Source organism: Pipistrellus hanaki, assembly GCF_964339955.1.
Source record: "Pipistrellus hanaki genome assembly, chromosome: 10".
In the NCBI taxonomy this organism is placed as follows: Eukaryota; Metazoa; Chordata; class Mammalia; order Chiroptera; family Vespertilionidae; genus Pipistrellus; species Pipistrellus hanaki.
Genome location: NC_140512.1, coordinates 67,855,368 through 67,872,364, shown reverse-complemented (window position 1 = coordinate 67,872,364; position 16,997 = coordinate 67,855,368). Strand labels below are relative to the sequence as shown.

General features: G+C 42.7%; 1 pseudogene across 1 annotated transcript; it reads right to left on the bottom strand.

Moving 5' to 3' along the window:
• Positions 1–15,237: 15,237 nt before the first annotated feature.
• Positions 15,238–15,960, bottom strand: LOC311628746 (homeobox protein goosecoid-like; annotated as a pseudogene). Its single transcript has one exon. The product of its transcript is annotated as a homeobox protein goosecoid-like (transcript).
• Between the last annotated feature and the right edge of the window lie 1,037 nt (positions 15,961–16,997).

Sequence of the window (16,997 nt, the reverse complement as noted above, 5' to 3'; positions counted from 1 at the left end):
AATATTATAAAAATATTAATTATTCAATAAGGCTAAAATATTTTACATTTATTTGTGCCATATATAAGATATTGATGAAAGATAATTTATTTCATCAATATCTTATACTTTTCAAATATACAGGCTTTTCAACTTCTTGGTTAAATTTAATCCTAGGTGTTGTATTCTTTATGTTGTTATTGTAAACTAGAGGCCCAGTGCATAAAATTTGAAAATTGGGACGGGGTTGTCCCTCAGCCCAGCCTGCACCCTTTCCAATCTGTTACCAGTCAGAGGATGTCCAAATACGAGTTTACAGTGATTGGGCCTAAACCAGCAATCAGACATCCCTCTCACAATCCAGGACTACTGACTCCCAACCATTCTCCTGCCTGCCTGCCTGATTGCCCCTAACCACTTCTGCCTGCCAATCTGAGAACCGCCTAACCACTCCTCTGCCAGCCTGATCAATGCCTAACTGCTCCCCTGCTGGCCCAATTTCCCCTAACTGCCTTCTCCTGTTGGCCTGGTAACCCCTAACTGCTCTCCCCTATAGGCCTGGTTGTCTCACTGCAGGCCTGGTTGCTACCAACTCCCCTTCCCTGCCAACCAGATTTGACAATCTGGTAAATCATTATTAGTGCAATAGCATATAAACTATTTTATATAGATTTTGTTTCCTACAAATTTACTGCATTTGCTTAGAATTTTTCAGTGATGTGTGTGTGTGTGTGTGTGTGTGTGTGTGTGTACATGTGTATAAAATTCACAATTTACTGTATATAAGATATGTAATTTGCAAGTAGAGACAATTTTAAATTTTCTGTTCCGTTTTGGAACATTTTTTTAAAATGCTCAATTGCTCTGGCTAGGACTTCTAGTACTACACTGAATGAATGTGGTTAAAGTGTGATCATGTATTTTTCCTGATCTTAAAGGAAAAGTTTCCAGCTTTTTATTGTTAAGTATGATCTTAGTTCCGGGCTTGTCATATACGGCCATTATTATGTTGATGTATATTTTTTTTGTACACAATTTATTAAGAGTTTTATGATGGAAGGATATTGAATTTTGTGAAATGATCTCTATTTATCTATTGAGATTATAAAATAATTTTATCTTTTATATTGGTAATGTGCTGTATCACATGGACTGCTTGATGTTGACCTTTTCTAATTTCTTAAGGTGTCTTTTCTTGCCTTATTGTCCTAGTTAAAACCTCCTGTATAAAGTTGAAATGAAGCACCGAAACCGGTTTGGCTCAGTGGATAGAGCGTTGGTCTGCGGACTGAAGGGTCCCAGGTTCGATTCTGTTCAGGGGCATATACATTGGTTGTGGGCACATCCCTGGTTGAGGGTGTGCAGGAGGCAGCTGGTTGATGTTTCTCTCTTATCAATGTTTCTAGCTCTCTATCCCTCTCTCATCCTCTCTGTAAGAAATCAATAAAATATGTTTAAAAAAAGAAAAGAAATGAAGTGACAAGAGCAAAAAGAAGACAAAGCTTTCAGTGTGTCATTATTAAATATGGTAGTAGCTATGCATAGAAGCCTTTTAATAGGTTGTGAAAGTTTTTTTTTTCTTCCTAGATTGTTAGGTGATTTTATTATGAAAGGGTGTTCAATTTTGTGACATGCTATTTCTAAATCTGGTGAGATTATCAAGTGTTTTTTCTACTTTATTATATTGATACTAGGGGCCTGGTGGACGAAATTCATGCACTGGGGAAGAGTCCATCAGCCCAACCTGCTGCCTCTCACATCCTGGGAGCCCTCAGGGGATGTCCTACTGATGGCTTAGGTCTGCTTCCCATTGGGAGAGGACCTAAGCTGCAGTCTGGCCTCCCTTTGCTGGAGGCCACCAGGCTGATCAGGGAAATTTGCCAGCCCCATCACCCCGCTGCTACAGCCACTGCCAGCCACTGCAGCCACTAAGGTAGTTTCATCAGCAGGGACTCCAGTCCCTTCACCATAAAAAAATGACAACTTTCATTAGGCATTTTCAAGATGTGTCTTTCATAGGATATGACATTTCTTTCTTTCTTTTTCTTTTTATCCTCACCTGAGGATATGTTTCCACTGATTTTTTCCCTTCCCTCCAATTGCAGGCTTGGCCCCTTCCCAAGCCTAAAGCCTCTGCCCCAGGCTTTAGGCTTGTGAAGTGGACACCCCTAGCCCCTCTGATCGCAGGCTCAGCTGGCTGGGAGTGACCTGGGTGCCAAGGAGGTTCCTGGGACCCAGGTATGTATGCAAATTAATCACCATCTTTGTTGGATTAATTTGCATATGCACTCCGATTTGACTGTAGGTGTAGTAGAGGTACAGTCAATTTACATGTTTTTCTATTATTAGGTAATATACAGATTACATTAATTGATTTATGAATGTTAAACCCATATTACATTCCTAGGATAAATTGCACTTGGTCATGGGTGTACTCATTTTTATAATATTGGTGGATTATTTATGTTAGTATTTTGCTGAGAATTTTTGCATTGAGACCTGTAGGAGATACTGATCTGTAGTTATTTATTTATTTATTCTGATGTCCTTTTCTGGTTTGATATCCAGACAATACTGGCACCATAGAATGAGTTGGAATATATTTCTCCTCTTCAATTTTCTGGAAGAGCTTGTGAATAATTAATATTATTATTATTTTTTTAAATTGGGTAGAATTTACTAGTGAAGCCATGTGGGCTTGGGCTTTTCTTTGCAGGAAATGTTATATATCAGTAATGTAATCCCATTATGTATTTTATATCTATTTAGATGTTCCATTTTTTTGTTGAGTCAAATTTGGTAGTGTATGGATTTTTCCATTTTATCTCTGCTATCTACTATTGGGGGAACATAAATGGTTTAAAATTTATATTTATAAGTGTTTTATTTTCATAAACTTATAATAATGCTTTCTTCTTTCATTCCTGATTTTAGTAACTTTCTCAATGTTTTTTATTAAAGTAGCATTGATATGAGAGTCACATTGATTGGTGACTCCCACATGTGCCCCGTCCAGGAACAGGGATTGAGCCTACAATTGAGGTACATGCCCTTGACCAGAACTGTTAAGTCTGGGGAGTGATGCTCTATCCTCTGAGCAAAACCAGCAAGGGAAACATCTTCTCATCTTTGTTGACCTTCTGATTAGTTGTCCTATGCATTATTCGAAACACAGTGTTGGAATGTACAACTCTTATTGTTGAATTGTCTATTTCTGCTTGACCTGCTGTTTTTGTGATTCATTGATGTTTTCTTTTGCTACCATTGAGCCCCTCTAGTAAAATTTTAATTTCAGTTATACATTTCAACTCCATAATTTCTACTTTGTTCTTAAAAAAGAATTTTGTCTCAGCATTGACATTCTGTATTTGATTAGGTATTATATCATATCTTCCTGTATTTTTTTAAGTGCGATTTCCTTCAGTTCTGTAAACATATTTTAAATTTCTGCTTTGAAAGTCCTGCTTTCAAATGCAATATCTAGGTCCTCTCACAAGTAGTTACTGTTGCTTGAAATTTTTTCAGAATATGGCTCATACTTCCTTGCTTCTTATAATTCTCGCAGTTTTTATTAAAAGGTGGATATTTTAAGTAAAATAGTGCAGCAACACTGGATAGTGATTTATCTTCTGCTTTTCTAGGGCACAAGTTGGTGTTGTTTGCATGTTTGTTTAGTGACTTGTTTGGATTCTTCTGTGGAAGTCTATTTTCCCTGCAATGTGAAACCTCTGATGATGTCCCTCAGAAAGTGCAGTTTTGGGATATCACCTGGGATGACAGTAGTTTTAGCAGTGCTCTCCTTTTTTGTCTCTTCCCTTAATCTTTCTATTAATCTGTGTGTCTCTATTGGTATTGCACAGAGCTGTTAGGCCTACTAATCATCAGCTGTAGTGATTGCTCTATTGTTTTTTGCAATGTCTTTGGGTGTAAGTTGCTCCACTGTCTCATATAATTATATTTGGTTTCCTTTGCAGGGTTGGTTTTTGTGGCCAATCTTTCAGGATTTTTCTGACCCCCAGAAGGACCATTGGTACCTGTCTCTTTTCCTAATTCTGTTGGGTAAAATTGATGGCCCATGGTTTCTCTTATAACTCTTATTGGGATTCCAGTCCCCTCTACATTACTTACCATTTAAATCTTCACTCTTTTGAAGAGAACCCTTTGAAATTCCCACACTGCTTCAAGTAAAGTCATTCCCTTTGAGGAGAGCTTTGGTTTCTCTTTAATTTTGGACTTCTTTTCCTCCTGAACAATATCTCTGAGGCACAGCTCTGGGCTCTGAGTGGTGAATGTTAGCCTCTGGTCTTCTCAACCAGCCTCTCCCTGTATTCATGTGAGGGAGCTAGAATGGGGGCTGCTGGGCTCCCTGTATTCTTAGGGTGTAGTGGCTGGCCTAGAGCCACTGTGCTATGAATAGAGAAGCAGTAAGTTGGTGTTGGCTGCACTCACCACTCAGATTTGTAAAGGATGAGAAATGCTGCCAGTCTGTCACTGTTGGTAAGGTAGGATAGGCTTGACGGGTAAATAAGGGTGAAGGAGTCCAATCTTCCTGACCACATTTGTCCAGAAAGGACTTTTCTTCAAACTGAGCTGAAGGTGATTTTCAGAGGGAAGAAGGATGTCATGGCTCAAGTACTACTCAGATTCTCCCTCTTCTTATTATGATTTCGTAGATTAAAAATAATATTTCTTCACTTGCTGTATGACCTTAGGACAATTTTTAGAGATTTTAATGTAAAAAATTCACCTGTTATGGTTATTTTACCAGTAATAGCTTTTCAGGTTTCATCAAGATGCTATCTGTAAGTGGAAAAACTGTCAGTAATTTTAGATTAAACATTTGCTACCATGCTATCTCCCTTGTCTTTCTTTCTGCTTAGTGCATGGATCTGGAATCATTTTGTTTTCCTTTTTTTACTGTTTTATTAGTAGAGTTGAAAGAACTATTGTTAAATGGGGCCGAGATAACAACTGCCCTTGCCTTCTAGGTTTCTATGTTTATCTAAAGTCCTTGGCTTTCCTCGCAATGCAGATGTATTTTACTTGCAGAGTATAGGAGCAATCATGGTGTCTCCTTCCATTTCCAAATAGCCACTTATGGTCTTTCACTTGGAAATGAAAATGAGTCATTTTCTATTGGCTCATGTCAGAGTTAAAGTGCTATGTGTTGTGCCTGCTCTGCAGGAGGAACTGGTGAGTATTTGGAGACTCACAGAAAAACTCCACTTCATCCTCAGGCCAAAACCAGCCTGCAAGGGGTCAGATTGGGATGTTGAGCACAGTTCAGTGTGATGTCAAAGGTGAGGTTTCTTCTTGGCCCAGTCTTCTCCTCTCAGTACTATGAAAACTTCATCAGGTTCAAATAATGGGACATGGGCCCAGTGACCTTGCCTTTGTAGCTTATGCTGTGACCAGAACTTTAAGGGGTGAGTACTAGTAAAAGAGAATAGGAAGTATGTGAGTCAGGAAAGTGCTGTGGTGGAGACAGGATGCATGCTTTTCTGTGCACAAGTGAATTTACAATAAATCACCCTGTAGCTCATTTCTTGGAAATAGAAGGAATTATGATAAACAAGACATTTTATTGTGCTGTGATATGCTAAGCTATACATTAACATTTTCCCTTTGTCCCTTATAGCATTTATCAGTAGTAATAAAGCACTAAAGAATATATTTTTATAGAGAATTTAAAGAGGAAAATAAGATGTTAAACTAAAACTGAAAAGAAGAAATGCAGATGACAGCAGAAATTATGCAAACTACGCTGAAAATACCAGAAAGAGAGCAAGTGACTGAATGTTACTGGATGGATCAGTTGGCCTCTGAATTCTTTTCAAGTTTCTGTTCCACACAGCCCCTACTGTGGTGGAATGGCCAAGAATTCAGAGGGCTGTCCAACAAATGAGTGTGTTTTGGGGGGAGGTATTTAAAAGTCTTGGCAGACAAATAATGGAGGAAGCGAAGGTTATGCTGAGAGTGGCAGAAAACTGGGAGAAACACACTTGCTTCCTGTCTTCTTAGGATGTTGGTGCCGTGTGGTAAATGGAGCTGCTCTCTGTCATTGTGTGTAACAATACATGACTCTGATGACCCCAGGATCTGCAGTGATATTTATCCCTTCACACAGACTACTCAATCCCAGAGTCCCAGGACTGGTCCCTCTCTATGGTCTTCCCTTAGGATGCCTGTTTGCTGTCACCTGCTTATCACTACAATCAACCAACATATGAGAAGTGTGGATAAGCAGTCAGGGCTCATGATTCATACCAGTGGCAGAATTTCACAGGGAAAACTCCAGATATTGGTGTATGGTGGAATTACTTGGAAAGCAACAGACTTAGATGATCTGATACTTCTCTGTTTTTTTATCTGCAGAGATACCAGGTTTCAGAGGGATTATGATTTTGTCTAAAACCATATTTGCTACTAGTGGCAGAACTAGACCCACATACCTTTCCTGCTGCATTTCACATGTTAGTCACAGATATCCAGCGCTGATGTGCTAATATGACAGTCTACTCTGAAGCTCATGGAACAAAGCAGTGTCCCTGAGCTAACAGAAGAGGACATACAGCCAGATATGTTAGCCATCCAGTGCTGCCAGCCCAGGCAAGTGGATCCTGTGTATTTAAATTCATGGACTCCTGTTTTATATTATTTTGTAAATGATGAAGCTCTTGGCTAATTTTTAAAATGAAATTTATTGGGGTGACATTGGTTAATAATATTATGGAGATTTCAAGTATATAATTCTAGGATGCATCACCTGTATACTACAAAGTGTGACCTCCTGCTGTGACCAAATATTAGATCACCATTACCTTTTACTGCCTCCACACCCTTCCCTATGGTAACTACTATACTGTTTTCTCTGTCTGTGAGTTTTAACAAAGCTATTTATTCTTATGTGTGAATTGGGTGTTCTGTGAAAATGTGAGGCCAGTTCCTGTCCATGGACCTGGAGCATGCTCTCAGGCAGAGGTGATCTCAGGGTGTGCTGTGCTCACTCCAGCCTGGAAGTCTGACTACTTTGTTTAAGGGTTTAGAAACTCTTCATTTACTCTGTCTCTCTTGAGAAAACCAATGAGAAATTATTTATTTTCTTTGGGTGTTGCATATATTGTTGATAATGGCTAAGTTCTGCTTTAGCGGCCTGAGTTCAGAAATGGTAGAAGTAAATAGGATGGAGCAGCTCTAGAATCTGGGAGCTCTGGCAAGAGAAGCATGTGAGAAACAGGGTCAGGCAGAGTTTAAAGGCCCTTGTGAGAAAGCCACCACTTCACATTTCAGCAGCCTCCATGGTCTACCTTGGCAGATGTGTGGGTAGGGTTTGGCCAGGACTACTCTAGTAAACAGAAGCTCATGCAGTAGGGGAAATCTCTGTGCTGTTGAGAGGATGTAACATGAAGAAGGAAGACTAGGAGGTGGAAGAAGCAACGGGTTGTGTGAGATTCCTAGGGTTGCTCTAACAGAGTACCACTAACTATGCACTTTAAAGCCACAGAAATTTATGGTTTCATAGTTCTAGGGGTTCAGTATCAAAGGTCGGCAGAGCAGTGCTCTCTCTGAAGGCCCTGGGGATGATCCTCGCTGCTTCCCAGCTCCTTGTGGCTGCTTTCAATCATTGGAGGCTAGGCTGGTGGATGCATCACTCTGATCTCTTGCCTTTTGAATTTTACAAGGAGAAAATCAGGTTGCACCACCATCTGCCTCCTCCTCCCTCCCCCCACACTGGGCTTGGAAACCTCCTCATTTAGAGATTCAAGTTTATCACTTACAAGGTCTTCTTTCCACCCAGCAGTAGAATATAATATAATATTAATAATAGAATATCAGAGAATTCTCCCCCATTTTGTATCAAGTATCTCCTGTCATCCAACATCTTATACTATGGTCCTCACTCTGATCTGAGATCTCACCTTTAATAGTAAAATTTCCAGCAAGAGGATCTTCAAGGTAATCTAGGACTTTTCTATCAAGTATGAATTCTCCCAGTAGCTATGCATTATCAAATTCTACAACCATCTCTACATATTAAGATTTTTTATACAGTAGCACCCTACTTCCTAGTACCAAAACCAACCCAATGATGTAAATTCTCCATTGTAAATATTAGAAAAGATAATTGCACAGAGGCTAACTTATCTATGTGTATAGGTTGAAGATTACCACTCTATCGAGATAACCATGTCATAATCCCCAGAACATATAAATGTTACCTTATTTCAGATTGATTTTGAGTTGGGGAGATTGTCTTGGATTATCTAACTGGGTCCTACATGTAATCACAGAGGCCCTTAGGAGATGGAGGCAAGAAGATCAAAGGAGGAAAAAGGCAATATGATGATTAATTGGAGTAATGTGGACCAGACATGGGAATCAGGCCCCTTCTAGAAGCTGGAAGAGGTAAGGGATGAATCCTCTCCTGGAACCTCCAGGAAGATCAGCCCTGATGATACCTTAGTTTTATCCCCACAAGACTAATTTCAAGCTCCTGACATCTAGAACTGTAAGATAATTTTTTTTTTGTATTATCTCAGGCCACTATATTTTTTTTTGGTAATTAGTTATGGCAGCAATAAGCAACAGTAGAATAGAATAAGCTGAGGCCCTAAACAGTGAATTTGAAGACTAGGTAGGAAAAAAGACTCATTCAATCAGGAAATAAAAAATAAAATCAGGAGGAGAGACTAAGGGAGCTTTGGGACAACATGAAATATAACAACATTCAATTCCCAGGGGTACCAGAGGGAATAGAATCTGAGCAGGAAGTAGAGAACCTGTTTGAAGAAATAATGGCAGAAAATTTCCCTAACCTGGTGAAGGAAAATGTCACACAAGTTCATGAAACTCAGAGATACCCAATCAGATGAACCCAAAAGGCCAATTCCATTCACATAATAATTAAAATGGCCATGATTAAAGACAAAAAAAGAATCTCAAAGACTGCAAGAGAGAGACAGAAAGCTACCTACAAGGAAGCTCCCATTAGACTGTCAGCTAATTTTCTCAAGAAAAACTACTTCAGGCCAGAAGGGAGTGACATGAAGTATACAAAGTAATGAAAACAAAGGAACTGAGTCCAAGACTACTGTATCCAGCAAGCCTATAATTCGACAGTGAAGGTGAAGTAAAAGCTACACATACAAAAAAGGCTAAACGTGTTTATTGCCAACAAACCAGTACTGCACAAAATGCTAAAGGAACTATTATAAAAAGAAGAAATAGAAAGAGAAGAGCACAGGCATAAAGAATAAGAATGGCAATAAATACCTATAAGTAATAAACTTAAATGTAAATGACTTAAACACTCCAATTAAAAGATATAAGGTAGCTGAATGGGTAAGAAATGTGATATATATATATATATATATATATATATATATATATATATATATATCACATATATATATGTGAAATATATATATATATATATATATATATATATACACACACACACACACACTGAGTGGCCAGATTATTATGATCTCTGAATGCATGAAGATCCCTAGGTGCAGTATAAGAATAGGACAGGGATCTACAATTTCAGCACTCTTATTCAACATAGTTCTGGAAATCATAGCCATTGGTATTAGATAAGAAGAAACTATAAAATGTATTAACATTAAAAACACGAAGTTAAACTATCATTATTCACAGATGGCATGATATTGTACATAGACAGCCCCAAAAGTTTCACCAGACAATACCAGATATAATCAATTATTTTGGTAATGTAACAGGATACAAAATTAGCATCCGAAACTGATGGCATTTTTATATATCAACTAGAGGCCTGGTGCATGAAAATGCATGCAGTAAGAGTCCCTCAGTATGGCCTGCACCCTCTCACAATCCAGGACCCCTCAGGTAGGGTCCCTAGACCTGGCCTGAGATTAGGGTCTATCAGAGCTTTCCTTCCCCTGGCTGCAGACAGCTGTCCCCACCCCCATCAATTTCACTGCTTTACATCTGTGCAGCCCTGGTCTCCCCCCCACCACCACCAGCTGCCTCCCTCTGCCAGCAACAGGTGTGGGGTGTGATGGCTTGGCTGGCCTGGGCCTCCTTCTGCGGGATGATCACTGGCTGGCCGAGCAGCTGCCACAGAGTCACTGGCCAGTGGCCTGGGCCTCCCTTTTTCCTTCTTCCTTCCTTTCTTTCTTCCTTCCTTTCTTCCTTCCTTCCTTCCTTCCTTCCTTCCTTCCTTCCTTCCTTCCTTCCTTTCTTTCTTTCTTTCTTTCTTTCTTTCTTTCTTTCTTTCTCTCTTCCTTTCTTTCTTTCAGTAAGAGTAATGTTTACTGAGCAATACAGAACTGAGTACTATGAAGGGTTCAGCAGGTTGGAAATGCACCACACCCTGCCCCTGCCACTCCTAATACCCAGAAACTACAGTACTTAGAACTTAAACACAACGGCCACAAGTGCTAAATATGTTCATAACAAACAAACCATAGCATATTTATACTGTATTACAGTGAGTGATTATAGAAATCCATTTATATATTGCTTGTATAAAATCTTTTTTTGTAAAAAACATTAAAAAGTATAAACAACATGTCCAGTTGAAAGCCCTGCCAAGACAGCCAGTCTGTAAATATTCAATGAGTATGTGCTCTGGAAGGATGCCCGTGCCTTGTGCTAACAGCAACTCCAGCAGGGCTGGCAAGGGTGCACCCAGCTGACACTTTAGGCAGGACTTAGCTGGACCATGGTGGGTGGGTATAGCAGGACCTGGCACTGTGACCTTTCCAAGCCTTGCATCAGGGTCAGGGTCAGGGTCAGGGTCAGGTTCAGGGCTGGGGGCAGGTAGATTGCAGTTTCACTCTGGGTTACATATTCAGCCTAATTGTGGTTGCAACTCATGGCTCTTCATGGCTACTTTGAGGTTCTTTGGGTGGGTGCCCTGGCGGAGAGGCTGGAGAAGTGCCGACAACTGCCTGGTTGGGCATCTCTTCTGTCCAGGGCCTCTGTCCTGCCTCCTGCAAGCCTGTCCTCCTGCAACTTGACCCCAGGCAGAACAGACTCCCCTCAGGACTACTTTGGTCTCAGTGCTCGGTCCTGGGTTTCATCAGCCCGGGTTTCTTCCCCTGGTTAGCTGATTTGAGTTTCACAAAAATGCTTGGCCGATGCTGGCTGAGCTGAGCCTCATCGATGAGTTTTTCTTACAGCAAGAAAGATCCCTCTGGGATCCTCCTCCTCTACCCTCTCCCCATCTCCTCCTCCTCCTCCTTCCTGCTCCCAGCCCATGATCACTTCTCCAACTGCTGCAGCAGTGGGTTGACTTCTGAGTCAGGGGTCTTAAGGCTGTGGGTCCGGATGATGCAGGGGGGTGGTGCCAGTTGAACATCAGGATGAGCTGCTGCCAAGCCTTCTTCAGCTCCTCCATCTGGGTTTTTAGCTTCACATTCATTAGCTCCAGCCACCCAGATTCCCACTGCAGATACTCCTTCTACTCCTTCTTGTTCCGGCATTGGGTTGCCACCGCTTTGTTCTTTACCTAGCACCCTTTCCTCTGCTCCTCTTCCTCATCTAGTTAACCTTTCACAGGTTGAGGCCTCTTGTCCAAGTTTTACCTTTAGGAAGTGCACAAGGGTGATCATGGCCCCAGTGTTGTGGATGTCAGTGTATTTCAGCTCCTCTGCAGTCAGGGCTGAGCTGTGGAGTTCGATCAGGGGCCAAGCCCTGGCAGAGAGCCCGCAGTCATGGAAGTGTCCAGGATCTGCCTAAGCATGATAGCAGGAGAAGTGGCAGTCCAGCCCTGCAGAAGCCAGGGAAGTGGCAGTCCAGCCCTGCAACCCTGGGGCCCGGGCCAGGCTGCAGGTGCCATGCCTCTTCAGGAGCTTCTGTGGCACCAGTCTCCCCCTGCAGCATCCACACTCCCACCTACCAGTGCCTCCCATAGCAGCTGCCCAGCATCTCTCCAGCAAGCTGTGGCTTGGGTCTCCCTCTTTGAGGTGATCCATTGTGGGGCCCCACCTGCCTGCCTACCTCATTGCCCTGAACCACTTGTCTGCCTACTTGATCATCCCAACCACTAGCCTGCCTACCTGATCACTCCTAGCTGCTAGCCTGCCTGTCTGATCGCCCCTAACTGCTTGCTGGGGGCAGGTCCAGCCTGGCAGGTGCCATGATGGTCCTGGTCTCTGGTTGTTCTGGTTTCTGAGCTTTTATTATGTAGGATAATGAACTTTAAGAAAGAGAAACAAAATAGCAATTCCATTTATCATTGCAACAACAAAAACAACAAAATAAGATAAATAGTTAAGAATAAACTTAACATAAGAGGTAAAAGACCTATACTCACAATACTATAGGGCAGGGGTCGGCAACATTTAAGACATAAAGAGCCACTTGGACCCGTTTTCGAAGGGAAAAAAAACAACCTGGGAGCCGCAAAACCATTGCGACATTTAAAACAAATATTGAATATAACACTGCATATATTGTTTCTTACCTTACTGCTATATACCGGATCGTGCAGTTAGCTGTCAATCTGAAGAAAAAAAGGACTTTTTCACTTAACAATGTAAAATATATTTTTGCAAATTAATAGCTAATTAAAATATTTAATTTACCTGGTTAATGGGATTTTTGCTCCTGAACCTCAGTGCACAGTGTCTGCACATCAGGGCTGTAAGACGTTTCCTTCATTTTCACACAGGCTTGCAAGTTGTCATCTGTGAGGCATAATCGATGTTTGTTTTTAATATGGTTCATGTTGGAGAAGACCTGCTCACATACATATGTGGAGCCGAAGATCGACAGGACTCCAAATGCATACTTTTTCATGTTTATATAAGTGTTGGGGATGGCATTCCATGTTTCGAATACAAGTTTATCCTGTTTGGGAAGGTTTTCAATATCACTCCATTTATGATTCTGAGCCAGAATGGCCTTCTGACGGGCAACATCCTCAAGAGTAGCGGCCAAGCATTTGAACTTGGACACCCATATATCTTTGTTGGCTATATTGGCCAGTTCCATCTCAAGATCAAGTAGACTTACACCTGCAAATGCAGTCATATTCAATAGGGATGGATTGATCTCCAGGGGAGTGACAGGGAAGGATAATGTGGTTTTTTTCCTCTCTGAACTCACAGAATCATTTCACAAATGAACTTTGCATTGTGGTGATTGCAGACTTCAAATATTCCAAATTTATTGTATCATGACTTTGTTTGAACTCTCTCAAAGAGGGAAAGTGAGACAGTGAACCTCTCTGTAAATCTTTGACAAGCACTGTCAACTTGCACTCAAATGCCAAAACCTCCTCCAGCATGTGCAGGGCTGTGCTTCCTTTCCCCTGAAGGGCTGTATTTAGTGTGTTTAGATGTGCTGTCATGTCTACCATAAAATGTAATTTTTCCAGCCACTCTGGTTGTTCCAGCTCAGGAAAGGTGAGCTCTTTGCTGGCCAGGAAAGTTTTTACTTCTTCCAAACATGCGACAAAGCGTTTTAGCACCTCGCCTCTGGACAGCCACCGGACCTTGTTGTGGAGCAGGAGGTCAGAATATATGCTTTCCACCTCATCCAATAGCAAACGGAACTGGCGGTGGTTCAAACCGTTTGCCATTATCTTATTAACAATCTGAATGACCACATCCATCACTTTTGTGCATTCCAGGGGAAATGTTTGAGCACACAATGCCTCTTGGTGTAGGATGCAATGAAATGAGAGCAACGTCCTACCCAGAGCCTTCTGCAGTAGAGCCACAAAGCCCTTCTGTGCTCCTCTGATGCTCGGTGCCCCATCAGTAGCCACTGAGACCAGGTGGTTGGTATTTATTTTTTCAGCAATTAAATAGTCCAGGATAGCCTTACAGATATCCTTACCCCTTGTTTGGTCTTTTAGTGGTATCAGCTCAATCAGTTCTTCCTGTGGCCCAAAATAGTTCCCATATCGGCAGAACCGCGCTATTTGTACAATATCACCTTTATCTGTGGACTCATCACAGGCGATGGAGTAGCCACACTGAATTGATGACTTGAATTTGCTGTTTGCTAATGTTTTCTGCCATTTTTAGGGTTCTGTCTTTGACAGTCTTTGCAGAGAGAGGCATGTCTTTAATTTTCTGCACAATTTCATTCTTGTTTTTGAAGTCCTTGTATAGATGTTCTGAAACCTTAATGAATGCTTCTTTTATATACTCTCCATCTGTGAACGGCTTCCCATGCTTGACTATTTCCTGAGTGGCCACAAAACTAGCATATGTTGTGGAATTTGCAGACTTCACCCACTTCTTGAAATTACTTTTGCACCTATCAACCTTCCTCATAAGTTCTGCAATGGCTTTTCGTCTCTCATCTCCATCTGGATATTTTTCAGCAAAGGCTGTGTGTTTATTCTGGAAATGTCTTGCAACATTCGACTTTTTGTTGTTTGCAAATTTCTCACCACATATTAAGCATACTGGTAAACCAGTCTCGTCAGTAGAGAATGCAAATGATTCAGTCCATGTATCATTAAACACTCTGTTTTCTTCAAAAATTTTTCTCCTCTTGCCTTTATCCATGGCTGGCCTACTGGGGGGTCAAAAACAGGGACGTAATAAGAAATCACAAAATTAATCAGGGCCCCAGTGTACCATAAATCATAATCAGTGCCTGATGTAAATAATAATTAATAATGAGGGACCAATGTCATCTTCGTCATTTACAGAGAGGTACACTGTCTCACTTTCCCTCTTTATAAAAATAACGTTTTTGTCACTTTTTGGTAATAATTTCTTTTCCTGACCCCCTCAAGAAGCCCTCCTCATCATAAAAATATTTTTTCTCACTTTTTCGTTATTTTCTGAACCCCTCAGAATTACTCTTCCTCATCATAAAAATAATTTTTGCCACTTAAAAAAAATTATTTCTTTGTTTGACCCCCTCAGAATTACTCCTCCTCATATAAATAAACGTTAAATTAACAAGTCACCTTTTTTTTTTTTACAGCCCGTGGCCCATCTACATGGCCGTCACTTTATTGTGTTGTCACCTTTAACTTAACTATAAATACTACAGCGAATGAGCGAGCCGCAGGTGGCTGTGACTGTGGACAGGACTGCGGGGCTAAGAGCCACCCAGCGCTGCCCCACGCGGAGGGGGGAGGGGCAGCCGGCCACCGACCCGCCTGGCTCTGTACACTATTTACAGCTCGGGTTCCGCTCCTGCCCTGGCCCTCTTCTGCAAGGCGGCATGTGTGCAAGAAAGTGGCATCCTCTGTCTGTGCAAGTCCTTCCAGAGCGGTGAGCGCCAGGCCAGCAGCGGCGGTCAGCTGTCTGAGTCCAAATCGCTTTTATCTTCCTCTTCCCTCTTCTCAGGCGACGCCTTGGAGGACGGCTTGGGCCACTTTTCTGCGTTTTCCGACTCCTCCGACGAGGACCGCTTCTGCCGCCGCCACTTGGCCCGGCGGTTCTTAAACCAGACCTCCATCTTCTCCTCGCGGAGGTGCACCATCCGTGCCAGCTGCTCGCGCGTGCCCATGTCGGGGTACTTGGTCTCCTGGAAGAGGTTCTCCAGCGCTTCCAGCTGCTCCTCTGTGAAGATGGTGCTGTGCCGCCGCTTCCGCCAGCAGTGCAGCTTTCATGTAGGGCAGCATCTGGTGCGGCACCAGCAACACCAGCACCGAGCCGGGGCCCTTGTAGCCTGGTGGAGCGGGGATGCAGGAGCACTGGGCGCCCAGCGACAGCAGGGCCCCGCAGCACGCCGGGCCCACGGGCGCCGCCTGCACCTGCAGCTGCCCGTAGAAGTAGTTGCCGTAGCCCAGGCGGGAGTTGCCGACCACGGCCGGGAGGCCCGCACCGCCCGGTGTGGGTAGAAGGCGCCATAGTCTGGGGAGGACGCGGTGCTGCGGCCCCCGCTGTAGAGCGAGTCCCCGTGCAGCGCTGGGAAGACAATGGGGGCGGCGGGGCCGGAAACCACCGGCAGCACCGCATCCTTGCAGCGGGGCCAAGTGGCCAGGATGTTGTCGATGTTGAATATGCTGGCGGGCATCCCGGAGCCCCGCGCTAGGTTGGGACCAGGACCCTGGGCGCTTGGAGGAGGAGAAGCGCCTCAGCGTGGGGGGGTATGCGCCTCCGGAGCCAGAGCAATCCGAAAGAGAGCACCTGTGAGCACCGCTGCTCCCTCCCCACCCAGCCCCTGCGCCCGCCTCAACAAGTCACCTTTTTAAAAAAAAAACAATTCATCAGGCCCCCAATATTTTGTAAATTAATTAGTGAGCCATGCATGCCATAAAAATAATTCATCAGGCCCCCCAATATTTCGTAAATTAAATTAAGTAAATTAAATTTAAAAATGTAAATAATAATTTAATTAATTTATTTATTTTAAAAAATTATATAATAGCCACAAATTTTCTACAGTGTACATCTTACAAAAGGACCTGTCTCCCATGCTTAACCAACAACAAAAATTAGTATCTGTTAATTTTTTTTTTTTTAACCTGGCTGCTGTTTTTTTCTCTTTCAGGCTCTTGTTCTCCACTCACTGTACAGGCCCGACTCCCAGTGACAGTCACACTGCAAGCCCTCTCTTTCTCTAGTCCTCTCTGTCTTCTTTTTCCTTCTCCCTTTTTTCTCTTTATTGCTTTTTTTCATTTATTATTTTTCAGTGTCCCCTCTGTCAGCACCTCTCTTTCCCCTGGCAGCAGGCTCCTCCTCCCCAGCTCAGAGGTGCATGCTCAGCCTTCGCTCAGTGACATCACACGCTGTGATGTCAGAGAGGAGGCTGGGCCAGGACAGGGATGCTGTGGTTGCCTAGCGATGCTAAGTCACTGGCAACCTACCACTCAGAGCGTCAGGAGTGCCAGAGCCGATAAGTGATACAACTCCCCGCCCCGCCCTGCTATCTGCCCTGGTAGTGTTGGCCCTGCTGGGAGCCGCAGCAAAGGTTCAAAAGAGCCGCATGTGGCTCCGGAGCCGCAGGTTGCCGACCCCTGTGTAACTATACCCTTCTTTTTTATTTAAATATTAGAAGACTTTGGGAAATTTTATAATGTAGTCTTGATAGCTTTTAAAATTTTAATATTT